Below are 19,967 nucleotides of genomic sequence, written 5' to 3'. Positions count from 1 at the left end.
AAGACAATGGAGAGGGTGGTAGAAGCCAGACCATGAATGGTCCATGTATGTATACTAAGTGCTATGGTCTAGTCTTTGTGTTCCCCTCCAAATTTATATGTTGAAATCTTAATTTCCGGAGGTGATCGTAGTAGTAGGTGGGGCCTTTGGGAAATGATAAAGGTATTAGTGCTCTTATAAAAGAGACCCCACAGAGCTCCTTAAGCTCTTCTGCCATGTGAGGTTACAATGAGAAGTCTGTGACTCAGAAGAGGGCTCTCATCTGACCATACTGGCACCCTATTCTTGAACTTGCAGCCTCCAGAACTGTGAGAAAAAAAATCCTGTTGTTTATGAGCCACCCAACCTGCAGTATAATCTTACAGCAGCCCAAAAGGACAAAGAGAGTTGGGATGTGAGATTTTACTCCAAGAAAGATGGGAATCCATTGAAGGATTTTAACTGGTAACTTAGAAGAGAGACAAGTTTCATAACACAATCAGGTATTTTTATAAGAAACATTTGTTTCATTTTCAGAAAGATCACTCTGGAAATACTGTGACTAGATTTTTGGAGAAGGGTGATGGCAGTCCCGGATATAGAAAGATGAGTTAGTAGTCCATTAACGTAAGTCAAACAAGAAAGTGGAGATAAAAAGTGTGAATTTGTGGCTGAGAGTTCTTTTCTTTTAGCACTTGAAAAATGTTATGTCAATGCTTCTGACTCCAGAGTTTTAGACAAGAAATATGCTGTCATTGGAATTGGTGTTTCTCAGTAAGCAATGCATCGTTTCTTCCTGTCCACTTTTGAGATTTTTTTAGTCTCTACTTTTCAGAAGTTTAGTTATGACACGTCTTGGCAAGGATATCTTTGCGTTTTTCCTCTTTGGGTTTGTTCAGATTCTTGAATTTGTGTTTATGTCTTCTAAAAAATTGGGAACTTTTTAGCCATGATTTCTTTGAATACTTTGTCAGTCCTACTTGCTCTCTTTTTTCATTCTGGAACTTTGATGATATGAATGTTAGTGCTTTTGTTACTGTTCACAGGTTCTTGAGATCCTGTTCTTTCTCCCATCTTTACCCCTCAGTCTATTTTTCTCTGTACATTTGGTACATTGTATTGATCTCTTCTAAGTTCATGATTCTATGCTTTGTAATCTCCACTCTATTCTTTTTTTTTTTTTTTTTTTTGCGGTACGCAGGCCTCTCACTGTTGTGGCCTCTCCCATTGCGGAGCACAGGCTCCGGACACGCAGGCTCAGCGGCCATGGCTCACAAGCCCAGCTGCTCCGCGGCATGTGGGATCCTCCCGGACCGGGGCACGAACCCGTGTCCCCTGCATCCGCAGGCAGACTCTCAACCACAGCGCCACCAGGGAAGCCCTCCACTCTATTCTTGAGCAATGTTTTTTGATTGTTGTATTTTTTCAGTTCTACTGTTCTCATTTGTTTTTATTGTTATAGCTTCTAGTTCTTTGTTTACATTTTCTATTTTTCCCATTTCTGTCAAGGAACACATAATTGCTAATTGAAGCATTTATGTGACAGCTTATTTAAAATCCTTGTCTGATCATTTCAATAGATGTTTTATCTCAGTGTTGGTGTATGTTTATTGTCTTTTCTCATTTATTCTGTGATTTCCTGGTTCTTGGTGTCATGAGTATTTTGCCATTGTATTCTAAACATTCTGAGTTATTATATGACTCTGTAACCCATTTAATTTTATTATTACTTTTTAGAAGGAAGTCATCCTATTTGAGGCGTAGTATGAGGACTGGGGGGTTACGTACAGATTTCCATTGGGCCCTACTGACAATACCCCAGCAAAAGTGGGCACTTACATTGTCTCACTGCAGACAGGTCAAGTAGAAGTTCAGCTATCCTATTGGCCCTTCTGACACCTTCCCCCCAAAAGTGGGAGCATTAATATCATTGTGTTGCCTTTTAGTAGGAGTGGAAGTTCATCTCCCCAGTAGATTTCTTGACACAGGGGAGGGGAGAAGTGAAGTGTTTGCTGTCCTTCCTCCCACTTCATTCCTTCTTGTTGACGCCGGGTGTGGGTAGAGGGTCAGCTCCCTGCTGGCCCCACTGACGCCAGGGTGAGAGGAAGAGAACTGACGACTCGCCCTGCTCGTGCCGTCTCGTTCTGTCTTGTTGCCTCAGGGTGGTTCTGGGGATTCAGCACCCCATTGGGTCTCACTGACACCATGTGTTGGGGGTTAGTGGGGTGCCTACTCCCGCCAACCTGTAACATCCTATTCTTATTGATGTCCGGGAGAGATGGACGCTAAGTCCCACCATTGGACCCCACGACTGTGTGAGGGCAGCCCAGTGTTAACAAGCCTGTCAGGCACCACCTTTTTTTTTTTTTAATAAGTAAATTTATTTATTTATTTGGCTGTGTTGGGTCTTCCTTTCTGTGCAAGGGCTTTCTCTAGTTGCGGCGAGCGGGTGCCACTGTTCATCGTGGTGTGCGGGCCTCTCACTGTTGCGGCCTCTCTTGTTGCGGAGCGCAGGCTCAGTAGCTGTGGCTCACGGGCCCAGCTGCTCCGCGGCATGTGGGATCTTCCCAGACCAGGGCTCGAACCTGTGTCCTCTGCATTGGCAGGCAGATTCTCAACCACTGCGCCACCAGGGAAGCCCAGGCACCACCTTTTAAAGTCTGTTTGCTAATGGAAAGGGGTGGAGGCTCAGCTCACCACTGGACCACACTGAAACAACCCTGGTGGGGAATCAGAGTGCTGGCTCTTCTGGAGGGCAGGAGTGGGGTGGGGTGGAAGATCAAATCCTACGTTGGCCCAACTGAAACGACAGGACATAGGGAATGGGTGCAATATTCCACTGGCACTTGGCTCGAGTAGTGTGTATATTCCACTGGCACTTGGCTCGAGTAGTGTGTATATTATTGCCCAAATGGTCTTCTGTCTTTAGCAACCCCTTTCCTCATACTTTGGCTAGGGGGAACAGGGTTTTGTGTTTTTTTCTGAAGCTTTTTTGTCTGTTGTTCTGTTGGTGGTTATTGATTGGGGGTGCCTGTAATACCCTCTCCAGGATGTATGGGAAGCAACAGGAAACACAGGGGACTCATCACCATGTTATTCCTCAAGTCCCAAAGTCCCTAGTTAAGTCTGCCTTCTCATTTCCACCTTTCAGCGTCTTCCTATGTTTGTTTGTTGTTATGTTCAGGGTTTTAGTTTTAAGTGGGAGAACCTGGGAGAAATGGGCTACTTCATCTTCTTGGAAGCAGAGGTCTGGAGGCCTTTTGATGTTAAAAAGTACTGCTGACTGTAAATTAAAATTTGATGATATACACCTTGCCCTTTAAGAATTATTCTACTAGATGATGTGGCTTCCCAAAGTTGCTACAATTTGATTTTCATACTTCTAAAAGCCAAGTGTTTTGCTGGAGTTGAAATTTAAAGATAAGCAAGAGATGAGGCTAAGGTGATCTATGTGGTAACAGATTAAAGTTGGAAACATCAATATACATTCATGTTTAGCTTAATATTGCTTCATATTACCTTAATACACATGGCTATGTAGAGAGATACTTATAGATATGTGCGTATACATGGGTAATGTACACACATATTATCTCTTTGCTCTGTCAGCTGTGAAGATCTAGAAGCAATGACATCCGAGCAGCAATTAGCACACCCCACACCCAGATCCTGCTGTCTAATACCGTTCTCCACTAAAAAGACCTAGTTATCTTTGAAGAAATAGCTGATTCTAGGACTAGGGCAGTAAATATACAAGATTTATATACAAGACCATCTTATAGTGTCAGAAAGTAAGGAAGTTCCAAAAAAAAATACAGGATGGGGATACCTCAGAGTGGCACAAGAGCCAACTGAAAAGAGTTCACAAGGGTCAGGACTAGAGCAATTTGAGGAACAAAGTAACTAAAGTAGAATTAGATTATAACCCAAAGTATAAAATAAAAATCCATGAGTTCTTCTGATATAAATAAATAATTGGATACATAAATGCAGGAGAATGGATAAATCTCCCGTGCAAAGGAATTCCAAATAGTTTATGTAGTACTCCATCTTAAGCATAACTCCCTATTCCTTAGTTGTGGGCTGAGCATATTGACTTCCTTCCAAAAAAGTACAGTATGAAAAAGGGAAAACAGTCATCTTACGATGGAGAAACCTGAAAAACACTACCTCAGCCTGGTGATCCAAGTCGACCTCAGCATTCATAATGCATATTCATACTTTGTACACTTGATGTGATCTGACAAAATAACCCTTCTACTCTGTGGTCTTCCTCCCCAAAACACATAATCCCAATATTATCATGAAAAATGCATCAAACAAATTCTAGTAGTGGGCATCCTACAAAACCCTAACTACTCAAAATTGTCAAGGTCATCCAAGGAAAATCTGAGAAGCTATCAAACCCAAGAGGAGCCTAAGGAAACATGGCAACTAAATGTAATGTGATGTTTTGGATGAAATCCTGGAATAGAAAAAGGACATGAGGTAAAAACTAAGGAACTGGACTAATGTATGGACTATAGTAAATGATAATGTATCAATATTTGTTAACTGATTGTAACAACGTAACATACTAATGTAAGTGGATCATCATAGAGGGAAATGGGTCTAGTGTATATGGAAACACTTTAGACTATCTTCTCAAGTTTTCTGTGAAATTAAAACACTTCTAAAAAATAAAGTCTATAAAAACGCTGTGTTGTCTTGTTTTATGATTATGTGCCTGTATTTCCTAATGAATATGTAAATTTGCTTTACCTTCCTTGATACTGATATTACAGAAAATACTAAGTAACTCTGAAAGAATTTGTAACTCCAGTTCAACAAGCAATAATTCTTGTATTAACTTTTTGGAAGAACCCACTGAATAAATCAAAGCAAATTGTCCTTAAAGGCTGAATTTCTTTTCAGTGTTTAATCTTTTATATGATTAATGCATACCACAAGCAAGATTCTGTTTCAAAGGGCAGAAAACATTGATTGTAGGCGATGTCTAAAGTACAGTGAAATATTAATGCATGATGCTATAACAACTTTAATGTATTTTATGTTTTCAAAATGATGAATTGTTATTTCAGTCAATAAAGTATTCACTTTTATACATTTCCTACCCATCTTTTCCCAAGACACCCACAAGGAAATGATACTATCATCTGACATTAGGTTCATCAATTTAAATTGGAGTTTTTGGTAGCTGTGGTTGCCAATGGTACTGGAATGTGTGATACTTTTACAAATCCTCTCCATGGCAAAATCTGATCTTCACAAGGTAAATCACAGTAGGTGCCTAAAGCCAAATGACATATTGCTTTGTAGCTAGATTACCAAGCATTTTACTTAGAGGCACAATAGAATGTAGAAAAGGCCATTTCTCTTTCTGTCTTTTTCTGCTCAAAGGTCACTCACCATCTTACTTTTTATCAGACATTTCAGAAGTTTTCCATAAATTTAGACTATATAATGTCACTTAATGTGAATGTAGCTCAACATTCTGTTTTAGTACAGCTAATCTCACATTATTTTAGTGGTGCTAAATATGTAAATCATCAGCAAATTTTTGTACTTAACTTTTTTTTTTTGGATGTGGACAACTTTTTAAAGTCTTTATTGAATTTGTTACAATACTGCTTCTGTTTTATGTTTTGGTTTCTTGGCTGTGAGGCATGTGGGACCATAGCTCCCCGACTAGGGATTGAACCCACACCCCCTGCATTGGAAGGTGAAGTCTTAACCACTGGACCGCCAGGGAAGTCCCCGTACTTAACTTTTAAAAATAATTAAAATAAGCTATTCAACACATTTTTCCTTAAAAAAAAAAAGCAATTCTCCTTAGGCTGGCCCTGGGCACATATGTGACTTTGCCAGTTTTTCCATGGACTATTTTCTTATCTGTTCTACTGTGGCACATTTGTTCTACCTTCTCAAAAAGAAGCATTTAAAAATTCATCTACGCGTTCATGCATTCATACATTTATTAAATAAATCTATTGAACACCTACAGACGGCACAGAAAAAAAGGCAGAAAACTAATCTGGGTTGCACAGAAAGTAATGAACTCAGTTAAAATTTTTGGTGAAAATAGGTATTACTCAATCTACTGGAAATTACATTTCATTATGGGGACTCACAGACTCAAGGAAAACCAAGACCTAAATAATAATAAAGTAATAAAAGCACTAGCCATTTACTGAGTGCCTGCTTGTACCTGACTCTGAAACTCTAAAATCATTACGGATGTTCTGATGATATAATTGTAATCTCCATTTTACAGATGAAAATAACAAGGTTCAGAGACATTAGGTTACTTGCCTAAAGTGAAGTGGCCCAGAAACTACAGAACTGGAAATTGAACCTTAGACTTCATAATGCCAAAGTCTGTGCTTTTAATCACAATGTGTGTGTGAGAGAGAGAGATAGAGATAGAGAGAGAGAGAGAGAAAGAGAGAGAATGTGTTTAATAGAGAACCTCTGAGAAATGGCAAGAAAACTGCCAGGTATCCATAAAACAATAATTTAGGAGCTTCTTACTATACAAGTAATTGTTAATCATATGGCTGAACTAAGGATCTCTCACTTTTGAACTAAGAAATCAAAAGCTTCCAGAAGTTGAGTCTAAATTTTACACTTACATAAGATACTTCATACAGAATGCTCAAGTATAATAACTAAAGAGCTCTGAAAATACTGGAAGCATTCATATAAGTATGATTTCATAATGTGGATAATAGAGGATTTAAGAAATTGGCAGATGCAACTGCAGACTCATTTGTTATCATTTCTGTGAAGGGCAAGATAAATGAATAAAATGAGAAAAATGAAAAAAGAATGGCTAGCAATTTTAGGTAGTTTGCTGAATCTCCATACTAGGAAAGACTAAGCAAAAAAAAAAAATTCTCGAAATATTATTTTGAAAGCACCTACAAGTGTATATGGTCTTTTTATACCAAATAACTTGGAATTCTGAAGTGTCAAATAAGTCTAATCTTCTCTGATGATAAAATTGCTGACTTTATTTGAAACTATGGAATGAAAAATGAGGTAATAATCAGAAATTCTTAAGAAAAGGAGTAGAAAAAACAAAATTATAAGAGTTATGTTAAAAAATATTTTGAAACAAACATAAAATCCCCATTACTGGTACAGAGCTTTTAAAACTTTATTTTGGTTTTAAGTTTTAATAAATATTTATATGTTTACATAATTACTGACATAAGGAAGACACAATTGTAGGTCAACTTTCTTCATTCTTTCTTTATTAAGCATTATTCTATTTTGCTCCATCATCTTGTAATTATAATAGAGTAACTGTGTAACTTTCTACTAAGTGGATATTTCCTAAACTGTTTTCCTATTGTTAACAATTAAAGGTGTTTCCAATTTTTTGTTATTACAAATGACATGACAATGAGCATCTTTATATAATAATTTTCTGGATTATAAATTATTTATTGGCATAAGCTTCCAGAATTAGAATTAATGTGTAAAAGCTATTAACATTTTTATCTTGCTAGACATTGCCAAATTACTTGTCAAAAGATGGAACCAAATTATACTGCAAAAATCTTTGCCAACGGAAGACATTATATATAATTTTTGATTTTGCTAAATTAATAAGTTGGAAACCTATGTTCCATTTCTTTGAATTCTTTGATAACAGAGTGCTGCTGGAGACTGGGAGGGCAGCCATGTCCGTGAAGGCTCCCCAGAGTTGGAGCGGGGAAGTGGAAAAAGGTCAAAAAAAAATACGAATTGTATTTTCCCTCCATTGTTATCTCTCACTCTCTTCTGCCTCTGTGTAACTTACATCCAGGTAGCTGGAGAAAAATCATGTGGCAGGGCAAATTGGTATTCCAATAAATTAATAATCACCAGCTTCAAATGGATTTTCAAGACTGGAAATATTGCTCTGACTTACAGTAAGCTCTTTCTAATTCTCCTTAAGGACTATTTTGTTAGAAGCTTTACTTAACCTCCATCCTCTCTACTTCCTTCACTCTGAGCCGGTGAGGTGCTTCATAGCTCATTAAGAACACAGAGGTCAGTAAATAGTCCACTGCCAAATCCATTAATTCATTAGCATCTGCGTTGACCTTTGTATTCCCTTTTACTACAGGAGTTAAAGTTACAAGGCCGTGTGCGCTACAGAGAGCATTTCATTCTCCCTCATCTTCTCAAGTACTTCACAGCCCTGCATCTTCTACAGCCCATCTACTCCTTAGGAAGGATTCTTGCCAAAGTTCAACCTCATTCTAGACTAGTAACTCCACCTTAAAATGTTAAAAACTATACGTGTAACATGAAAGCCTCCCTCCTCCCCTAATCCCTGCATATCTTCTTTAGCCAATTCATGTCTGAACTTTTCAAAATTGTTATCTTCATATATTGTTTCCATTTCCTCACGTCCCATTTACTCTATAATTTACATCCGTCTGACTTCTCTCACCGTAACCTCACTGCCCACTGTCCTGAAATTTTACTTATGAAGGTCACCAGCGATCCCCATGTCAGTAGAGCCAATGAATAGTTTTTGTCCTATTTCTAGGCTCTTTCCTTCTTTAAAAAAGAAAAAGAATAAGAAACACAAAAACCATTTTTTTCTTCTATGCTTTTACACTCTCATCATCTTCTGTCTTGGTATATTTTATTGGCTTTCTGTGTTTAATCTGCTTTCTAACATTCTATTAGTTTCCTTTATCTCCAGTGGAATAAACCAGTATATGAAGGATTATTCTCAACAGGTAGTTCTCATAATAACGGTTCTAGTAGCAGCAGTCAACACTCTGTGATGCTTCTCACGTGCCAGACACTATCCTAAGACACCGTTTAAATCCATATATATAGACACACACACACACACATATATATGAGGGTTTCCTCACAGGCCTATGAAATAAGCCTATTATTATACCCGTGTTACAAATGAGAAAACTGAGGCAATGAGAGGCCAAGGTCACAGGATCAGTACTTGGTGAAGCCCCGCCTGAGTTAATGCTGGAACTTTAGAGTAGACAAGTTCATAATGTCTCACAGATTGGCCTTAAATGTGAGCAACATTTAATTAATGACTTGTGAAGTATCAGAAAATAATGGAACATTTTTAATTGATTGGGAACTACTAAGTCATGTATCAGTAACTAAGAAGGACTCTTATTGAATGAAATTATTTTTCATTATTCTTTTGAAAGGAGAATATTCTTGTGTTAGTGTTTCAGTTTTTTTTCATTCACATATTTATTCATTTATTAGACACACATTTCCTACACACCTTCTATGTGCCAGTGTCTGCTGCAAGCCTTGGAAGATTCAGTGGTGAGCAAAAAATTACAGTCCTTGCTCTTAAGCAAATATCCAGTGGTGGAGGAAGACGGAGTAAACATGTAAATAAATTTTGTACAGCGACAGAAATACGACTGGACAATGGGACGGAGAGGCAGTGAGGAGGCAGGTCTCTTTGGTCAAGATAGTAGTGGTGGCGTTTGAACCGAGACCTTAATGATCAGAGGGAAATTGGTCTGGGTAGAAGGATTAGCCAATCTAAAGCTGGGAGAGCAAGAAGTAGAGCTTGTTGCATCTGAGGGACTGAAAAAGACAACTGTGCCTCGAACCCCATGAAGGTCAGGGAAAGATGTAGTAAGTGACCAGAGCCCATGGTCCCTGTGAGCCTGGCTAAGTAGCTGAAAATTTAATCTCTTTACAATAGACAGCCTTTAGAGGTCAGAAGCAGTGCGATAATAGCATCTGATTTGTGCTTTTTAAAAGACTACTTTGACTGCTGAGTGTCCTACAAAAGCAAAACACTTGTGTCTCTATGAAGTGCAGATAGTAAATTTTAAAAAGCCCAATGAGCTCATAAGCAGTTGGTTTACTAAGTGTAATCATTTATCTTAACTAGACTTCATTAATATAAGCTTGGTGACCTTGGGGCCCTGGGACATATTAGATTAGGGAAACCCAACTATTTTCAAATAGTGTGATTTGAAAAATTCTCGAAATTGTTGGGGTTCAGGAAGATTATTTTATTGCTGGGCCTGGATGGGAAGTTTAGAATAAGAAAAGAAAGTATGATGGCTGGCTTCCATCTATTCTCCCTTTCTGTGGGAGAAACATTGATGGGGTGACTACTTTGCTGTTGACCCAATGCTTAAATTTCAGAGCTAGTTCAATCCAGTAAATATTTGCTGAACAACTATTATATGTTAGGCATATAGCTGAAACTGAGAATATAAAGAGAATAATTAATAATAAAAGCAGGTATTACTAACAAGAGACAGGCACTGTGCTAATGCTTAACATGCACCATCTCAAGTTACATTAATTTACACACTAACCATATGGGGTAGATGCATTTATTATACCATTTTCCGGGTGAGAAATCTAATCCCTTTAAGGATTAAGTTACTTCTCCAAGGTTACACAGCTAGTTAGCGGCATAGGCAGGATTTGAACTCAGGTCTGGTATCAGCACCAATTCTCTTAGCCATTATGCTCTATAAGGACCTTACTTGAGAAGTTCAGGATTATACATATATGGGTACAACCAACCCTAAGACCATCTGGCAAAACTGGTTGCTTGAGAAGTCCTGGATTTATGTAAGATGCTCTTGGAATGGAGAAGATCGTGAAGGAGGGTCCCCAAAACACACTCTCTATACTAAGGGGCAACAGAAGAGAAAAAGAATTAGCCTACAGCAGTATGATATTGAGGACGAAGAAACAGTGTTTCTCTCTTTTGTGAATAGTTATTAAATTATTTCTACTTCAAAATATCAGAAAGAAATCACAGTACTATGGACAGTTTGTGGAGCCACCCTATCTTAGCGTGAATCCTGGCAGGTGTAGAGTTCGTAGTATGACCCTGGCACCTAAGTGTAGTTAAGTAAGCTTTCATTTTTCTTTAGCCTTAAAGCAAAGTAGCTTTCTGATAGGTATAATTTAGGAAAGTCTTCAAAGAAAGTATTTAAAGTCCACTATCTCAGAGAAAAGCAATTTTGCAAAAGATCTATCGGCAAAAGCAAGGCCAAACACACCAATTATTTAGTGAGACTTGTATTATTATATCATTGCTCATGTTGTTTCTTTATGCATTTACCTGGAAGAAGGCTTTTAATGTTCAACAATTCTCAAAGAGATAAAGACCCACACTGATGTGTCAGAAAGAGCTTTGCCCTGGAATTAGATCAGTTTAGGTTTGGCTACTTACTAGAATTAGGTAACATTCTTAATCTTTCTGAACCTGTTTCCTATCTGCAAATAGGGATAACACTATCTATTACAGAGGGATGTGGTTAAATTAAATGACACATGTAAGTGAAATATATCCTTCCAGACTGAGAACATACCTAGTAAATGTTAAGTGATCTGCAAATATTCTGCTTTCTTGAAATGGATGAAACCTGTTATCATGTTCTTAACCAATGGTCTAAATATCAAGACAATATTTAGTTAAAAGTTATATTTGTTCTTTCACTGTCCATCTGCATTTTAACATATTCTAACATATTCTCCTTGATCAATTGTGTCAATATTAGTAACATTTGTCATTTAAGCTATTACTGTTCATATGTTTAAAATATTTCAATGCGATATAAGTCATTACTCAAAGGGATGCCTAGCTGGCTTTGTCAAAGATTTATTTTAAGTAAAAATGAAAGACACATTTTTCATTTTCACCAAGTTTTATTGAACAGTGTATTCATTAACTGTATGAACTTTGTGGCCAACCCAATACAGTAGCCAAGACATGGAAGCAACCTCAGTGATTTTTGTGGATGAATGGATGAAGAAAATGGGGTGCATACAACCTACTATTATTCAGCCGTGATAAAGAAGGAAATCTGGCTATTTGTGACCACATGGGTGGATTTGGGGGGCATTATGCTAAATGAAATGTCAGACAGAGAAAGAGAAATACTTTAGGATCTCATATGTGAAATCTAAAATACTGAACTCATGATAGAAAGAATGGAATGATGGTTGCCAGAGCTGGGGGTTGGAGGTGAGGAAAATGAGTGAAGATGATCAAAAGATAAAAACTTCTAGTTATAAGATAAGTGAGTAATCGTGATGTCATGTACAGCTTGGTCGCTACAGTTAACAATACCGTATTTTATGTTTGAAAGTTGCTAAGAGAGTAGATCTTGAAAGTTCTCATCACAAAAATAAAATTTGTAATTATGTGAATTAAGGTTAACTAAACTTATTGTGGTAGTCATTTCACACTATATATATATATATCAATCATCACATTGTACACCTTGGACAGATACAATATTATATATCAATTCAATCTCAATAAAACTGGAAAAATCTCATTTATAGTTTAGCATAAATATATCAAATGGGTTTCTTGACAAGATTAATAATAACTATAGATAAAAGGAAATAAGATATTGTTGTTGCTGTTGTTTGCTTTTCCAGAGTGCAAAACACTAAAAAGGGGGGAGGTGAGTATGGGCTTGCAAATGCTGCTTCATGGGCCCTAATGCTATGATACAGACATTTAGTCCAGATCTGAAAGAGAACTTGAGTCATTTCAACAAATCTGCAAAACAGTCATGTTCAAACATGAAGAGATATCAGTAAGTTCTTTTTCACACTGCAAGAAATCTGCCTTCAGCTTTCAGCAAAACCTCAGTTTTTGGGTTATGAGGGTAACAGTTCTTAAGCAAGCAGCACAATGCTTCCACCAGTGCTTTCTCCCTATGATGAATAAGTTTTCAGTCTCCCCACCAGTGCTCATCCCTTCTCCCCTTAATGTCTTGGCCAAAATTCAACCATCAGCCCAGAAAACTCCTTCCCAGTTTCACTGCCTGTACGTGACCACGTTATTTCAATCACCTTGGCACATTTATATTACCTACTTCCTAAGGTAGGTATTATATACATGAGATTTTAAATAAAAGAATGCCTGTAAAGTACCTAATGCTGAACTCCTAGCACAATATGAATATTCCGTAACTGCTGACCAGCATTATTATTATATCATTTACATTAAAACTAACCTGTACTTTCTTTCACACACCCATGTTCTTTGTCCCCAACTGGGGTAAAGGAAATAAATGAACATTTATTGATTATCTACAGTGAGAGTATAGAATGCAGTGTAGGCTATAGAATTAGTGGTGTTCAAGACTGAAACTGACCTGGATTTGAATTCCAGACCTCTCACTTACTTAGACTTTACGACGCCTCAGTTCCCTTACTGATAATTAGAGATAATAGACATTTTCAGGGACCACGGTAAGGATTAAAAATATTATAATGTTTGGATCCAGAAAGGGCACTCATTACCTCATTTAATGTAAACTCTTAGATAATCTGATTGAGTTTTGAGAATCTGATAACGGCTCTGCATCCTTTTGCTATTTGCTAACTATTCATAGCATTTTGCATATAATTCCAGGGCTTTGCTAATATGAAAATCAATCAAAGGCTTTAGTTGGCACAAAGAACTCAGAGAAATTGTTATGGGGCAAGAATTAGAATTCTTCTTGAAATACAGACTATCATCCTGGAGAAGAAAGAACAACATTTTAATGTGGTCAAATTTGGGTCAAAACTATGCACTTCCATGGTGTTTCTACCAGGTCTTGATTTGACTGGGATTGAAATTTCTGACATTACTGTCCCCATCACAGACTTGAAAACCTGGCAGACAATCAAGTGCAACCTATAGTTAAAGGTCGCTCATCTAAAAAAAAAAATGGGTATGTTACTACCATTCTGACAAGAGCGTTATGAAGATTAAGAAAAAGCACAAATAAACTCTCCTAACACCTGACAGCCAAGTAATACATCTTTCAGCTCTTTCAATTCTTTTTCCTTCTTACCTGCCTTATTTCCTTCCTTGCTCTGAGTTCTCACTGTGTTTCATGTCCCACAATGCTGAAGTCATTGTAATGCTTTTACTCAGAAACCTCACTTAACATTTAGCATAGTAAATAAGAAAGCCTAAGAAGTGATTGAGGTAAACTGCCATTATTACATCATTCTGATAACCTGATTTGTCCAGAAATGTAACTATGTGATTCTCCTTTACTTCTAGTTGCTCACCATTCATGGGCACAAATTGAGTGTATATCAGATATATTAAATTCCTGCAAAATTCTCTGTGGTGTGGTTTGGGGTTCTATTTGTGTACCACAGCTTTCCTAAAACTAAACTATTATCATTTCTACTCCTCTTCTGTCTGAAAATCCTCAAAACATAATTTCTAATTAATAGTTATACTAATTGGCATTATAGTCATTCTTTTTTGCTTTTTCTCTGATTATAAGTATCTTCTGATGCTTAAGTCAATCAAATGGGTTCTCTACATGTGAGGAAGTTCAAAGAGGAAAGTAGGAGGAGTAGGGTAAGAAGACATTCACACATAGAATTAGTGGAAGCCTTAGCAGTAACAAAGCTCGTGAAATTAGAGCTAATTAATTAGCAGTCAGGAAAATTTCATCATGTGTTGTCATTAACTGGTCAACTAGGGTAACTAGGCTTACAAACAATAGAAAGCAAAGAATGGAAAATCTATTGTTTCTGCCAGCTTCTCCTGCTTGTTATAAGCGTAATTTTCTCCTAGTTTATGAAACAATAACAGTTTGGTATTAGAATTTAAATGCCATCAATATAAGATATGGAGATATGTGAAGCCTACTACACTTGCTTCGTAAACTAGTAGTATAGCATCATAAATTCCACAGTAGAATGATTTAGTTGAAAGATAAAATTCATGCGGAGTACACTATTTGTTTAAACTTCAAAAGAATCAAAAAGGATTGCTATATCTTGGCACACTCTTCTTTGTAGAATATGTTAGAGCCGGCCTTTTCTTGATTAAGAGCTACTGTTCTGTAGAGAACACTTTTTTCATATTCATAATCATCAGGCAAATCAAGGATCTGACTTCCTTAGAATCAGTAAGTGTTTTTTCCCTCACTTCTTAACAAAGAACAGAACAGCTGATAAGAAAACTAAAATACCTCTTTTTATTGATGTATAGATGATTTACGATATTATATTAGTTTCAGGTGTACAACATAGTGATTCAATATTTTTATAGATTATACTACATTTAATTATTATAAAATGATGGCTATATTTCCCTGTGCTGAACAATAAAATCCCTCTTTTGTTAAAAAAAATAGCAAATGATGGAATGTTAGAAAATTAATTTATTTCCCATGAATAATGATCAATAACTATGGGACACTGGCCCATGTAAATTAAGAGGCTTCTTTTTCCATGTGATTCTGAATACAAAATGTATCCATATTCAGGAATCGTTTTCAAAGTGAATTTTTTTTGGTACCTTAATCATAATGGGTAGTAACATCAATTTGTTTTAACGCTTATGTAGATAAGTGTTGAATATAAAATGATAAAACGTAGGGTCTTTTCACTTTTTAATTTTAACTCTGTATATGAGACAAAGAAAACGAACTGCTTTCTATCATACTGTAGTTTTTGCTCAACTACTACGACCAAAATCCTTGAAAGAGAGAATTACCTGTTTGTGTCCTTTCAGAACAACCCCCTTGCATACCAGGGCCATAAAAAAACAATAGTCTTGGGCTTCCCTGGTGGCACAGTGGTTGACAGTCCGCCTGCCGATGCAGGGGATGCGGGTTCGTGCCCCGGTCCGGGAAGATCCCACATGCCGCGGAGCGGCTGGACCCGTGAGCCATGGCCGCTGAGCCTGCGCGTCCGGAGCCTGTGCTCCACAACGGGAGAGGCCACAACAGGGAGAGGCCCGCATACCCCAAAACAAAACAAAAAAACAAAAACAAAAAACCTAAGAAGGTTAGCTATAAACCCTGGCCCTCTTTTTTATTGATCTCCTATTTTAATTTGTTAAAATAAAATCCATGGCCTTTTGAGTCAAACTGTCTCTTTAATTTCAGATTTAAAGATAACAAGCCTCTTTTTAAATGGAATATTGGCACACAGACACCACACAGTCTGGCTTATTACAACTGTTCTCTGTTGGTGAAGTGGCACATTTGCAATCCCCACCATAGCAATCTTCACCATTTCACAGAATATCATTCAATTGTACATCCCTAGGTGAGCAACAAGAATGGGCACTTGAGCTCAGGAGCAAAGCGTTTGTGGGGAAATCCTAGGTCAGAACCCCTAAAAGGGGAGACTAACTTGAGGATGCCCAAATAACCTGAGGTTTACCTTGGCCACCTCCCCTGGCTTTCTGACTGCCTGGGGGAAAAGTCTCTCTGGAAACTCTTTTGAGGTTATTGGGGGAATCCTAGGACAAACACACTGCTTGCTTTTGCAGGAGGACTTGCCCCATACCCTACCCAGCTAGGTGTCTCACAACCTAGCTGGACTAAAAAACCTTCAAGAAAAACGGGATAGACTGACATTTGCATTTCTACTTCCACCTATTCTTTTTTTTTTTTTTTTTTTTTTTTTTTTGCGGTAGGCGGGCCTCTCACTGCTGTGGCCTCTCCCCCTGCGGAGCACAGGCTCCGGACGCGCAGGCCCAGCGGCCATGGCTCACGGGCCCAGCCGCTCCGCGGCATGTGGGATCCTCCCAGACCGGGGCACGAACCCGTGTCCCCTGCATCGGCAGGCGGACTCTCAACCACTGCGCCACCAGGGAAGCCCATTCCACCTATTCTTATGCACAAAATATGTAGGTAGAGCCCTCTTTCTCACACCCCAATAGATTCTGCTGTCCTTGAAACCCATCTGGTAGCTGCAGTGACTACAATGAAGGGAGTTATCGGAAACCATATTGGTACTGGGCTTAAAGGATTTTTCATGCCATGCATTTTGGGGAAGGACACAGATAACAGTCCAAACGTGGTATAAGGCAATGCCCTTTCTGGGTCCTTGAAAAATCAGTCACGGAACACAGGTGGTGGACAGGAGCTGACAAGAGCTGGTTTGTTAATGAGCACAGCATCCCCGGCGGGGGGGGTGGAAATCAATGAAATGACTGACAAGAGAAGATGGTAAATGAAGGGAGAAGTGGGGACAAGTGCTGCTCAACCCAAGCTGAACTCCAGGAGGTAAATTTCTCCTCTAATTTGAGATTCTTTCTAAAGGTTCAGTATTGAAGTGGATGTTTGACGTTGAAATGTGCAGACCCATTCTGATAACTGGAAAGGGAGGAGACTGAGGAACGCAAAAGGAGAAGGAAGATTTCCGATTACTTCTCCAGGCTGCTGACAAGAACCTGCTGCTCGCAAACCACAAATTAACCAAGCGAAGGTTGAAGGTAGCAACGTAAAAGTGCAACTCAAATTATTTTACATTCGGAATCCTCTTCAATATCTAAGCGAGTGTAGCACAGCAATGGTTGATTATCTTAAGATTACAGAGGCTGACCGCCTTCTTTGTTTGCCCAGTAACACCGCTCCTCCAATAATCTCAAGCACTTGGCTGATTAACATTTCAATTTCAGTTGTTGCTCCTTTTCCCATTGCAGAAGGCGGCAGGGATATTCCCCTTCTTCCCTCTGTATTACAAACCCCATTACTAACCAAGCAGAAAGCACCGCGCAGTGTGGCCGAGGCTAATAATAGCCGGGCTGCTTACCTTCTCCGGAGGGATCGAATCAGCGCATGTCCCCGGCGCCGGCTGCCCCGGGGCCGCAGTGCCGCCGCGCCGGGTCTGTGTGTGGTCACCTCGGCCGGCCCCCACCCCACCTGCCAGCTGCAGCAGCTGCTCCCGGCGCTGAGCTCCGGCCGCCGGAAGTCATCCCCCGCCCCTGGCCGGATCGCCACATTCCGCGCCAGCCGCGGGGGGAGAGGGGTCTCTCCCGGCTGCGGGCACCGGCTCCTGGAAACTGCGCTCAAAGATCGCTACCCTTCCCGGTTGTAGGGTTATTTTCTAGGAATGCTTTTACAGAAGAAGCGTCGCCGGCTGGTGGACCGAGAGAGAAGAGCCAGAGTGACTTTCCCTGCAGAGCGCCTTTCCTCTGAGCGCTCCCCTGTCACTCCCGCGGCATGGACGGCTCCATTCCGCTGTGTGGGTTTTCCACCCTCTTCATCTTCCTTATCTGTATTGTTCATTTCGCTGAATTTCAGAGTGGGATTAGCTCTTAAGATATCATTCAAACACTCCGAAAATATTTTAAATTGGCGACTAGTTTTTCTAAGCCCCTTGTAGCGAGCTCCACTTCTCCCCCCCCCCCACACAGTTACTGGCACGTACACACCCAGCCAAACCACTCACAATTAGGAAAGCTGGGACCTCTCGCCCTCTTGCCTACGTAATGGAACAGGAAACTCCCAAAGGAGTGGGGAAGTAGGACCGGCTAGCGAAAGCACTCGAGGAAAGAGAGAGGGGTCGTCCCAAGATTTTGTTGCTGTTTAGTGGTGTCCTTAGTGGACAGATGTTCCCCCTCTAACCCCCTGGCCTCGCCCCAAGTGGAATGGCTGGTCTGGTGACAGCTGTAACATTTGAAAACAAAGAAGCTGAGCCACATTAACAGATGGCTGCATCTCTTTCTTTCCCGAAGGATTGATCAGAATTGGCTTTAAGAATCATATTAGCATATATGTATATAATAAGCCCTTTCCTTCTCTCTTTAAATTGGCACTAGCTATTAACATGTTTCTCTCTCTGTCATCTTCCTCCCTCCCTCCTTCCCTCCCTCCCTCTCCTAAGCTGACCAGATCATCAGTTTCCGGATTTAAGGGGGAAAAAAGGCCAAGGATGTGCTCTCTTTACAGCTGAACCAGGGTTTATTTTCCCAGTGTTGAGCCATTCCCAAGTAGAGAGGCTCTTTGACACTAGGGTTCTCTGTGAGTGAACTTCTCACATTCAGCTTGCTTTTGGAATTGCCCATCACTAGGTCCAGGCCAGTTTTATCCTTGGATTTGTCCAGCAACCTAAACAGTATAATTGCACAAGGCCAAGGCAGTACTTTTACTCTAGGAAGCCTTCCCAACTCTCTGTTTAGCAGTTCCAAAATTAGGAGGTAGTGTAGCAAACAGTTTCAATAAGGCTCAGTAAGAATTCTTGACCCTAGAATGGGGGCTTTTTAAAAACTGGAACAACCTAATTCATCTCTCTGTGTTTCACTTTCATAAAATTAGACCTCACCAAAGAGCAGGGGATTCTTAATATGTATCAAAGTGTATGTGGAATCTGGATGGGAATATTACATCTTTCATTTCACTAACCTCTAACTGCAATTTAGTATTTAGCATGTCCTTTAAATCTAAATGCAGACAACAAACCACAATAATATTAGGAGTACCTGTGACTATATCCCCAGCAGATATCACAGACAATTTCCTAAGGCAGTTTTATAGATATCTCAAAGTATCACTACTCTGATGTCACAATCAAATCATCATTACCTTTTTTGTTTTATCTAACAGACTATATCTATTTTAGAATGGTTTTAGATATACAGAAAAATTAAGGGGATAATACAGAGTTCTTATATATCTCATTCCCAATTTGCTCTATTATTGACACCGTACACTAGTGTGGTACCTTTTTTACAATTAATGAGCCAATATTAATAAAATAATATTAACCAGAGTCTGTACTTTATTCAGATTTCCTTGGCTTTTGCCTAGTGTCCTTAATTCCATTTCAGGCTTCCATCCAGGACACCACATTACATTTAGTTATCAAGCCCTCTTAGGCTCCTCTGGGCTGTGGTAGTTTCTCAGGCTTTTCTTGTTTTTGATAACCTTGACACTTTTTTATTTATTTATTTATTTATTTATTTATTTATTTATTTATTTATTTATTTATTTATGGCTGTGTTGGGTGTTCGTTGCTGCGCGCGGGCTTTCTCTAGTTGCGGAGAGCGGGGGTTACTCTTCGTTGCAGTGCACCGGCCTCTGATTGAAGTGGCCTCTCTCGTTGTGGAGCACGGGCTGTAGGTGCCTGGGCCTCCGTAGTTGCAGCACATGGGCTCAGTAGTTGTGGCTCACGGGCTTAGTTGCTCCCTGGTATGTGGGATCTTCCCAGGCCAGTGCTCGAACCCGTGCCCCCTGCATTGGCAGGTG

General features: G+C 39.3%; 1 long non-coding RNA gene across 4 annotated transcripts in view; it reads right to left on the bottom strand.

The window, feature by feature from the left end:
- LOC309807247 overlaps nt 1-17,925 on the bottom strand; it is a 54,672-nt gene extending 36,747 nt beyond the window's left edge. For all 4 annotated transcript variants that reach the window (XR_014294539.1, XR_014294540.1, XR_014294541.1 and 1 more), the window contains exon 1: nt 17,533-17,925. This is a non-coding gene — a long non-coding RNA (uncharacterized lncRNA). The remainder of the gene's footprint in view (nt 1-17,532) is intronic.
- Between the last annotated feature and the right edge of the window lie 2,042 nt (nt 17,926-19,967).

Source organism: Mesoplodon mirus (assembly GCF_964341445.2).
Source record: "Mesoplodon mirus genome assembly, chromosome: 7".
NCBI lineage: Eukaryota > Metazoa > Chordata > Mammalia > Artiodactyla > Ziphiidae > Mesoplodon > Mesoplodon mirus.
The sequence above is the reverse complement of the archived record's forward strand: the minus strand, read 5'-3'. Positions and strand labels throughout refer to the sequence as shown.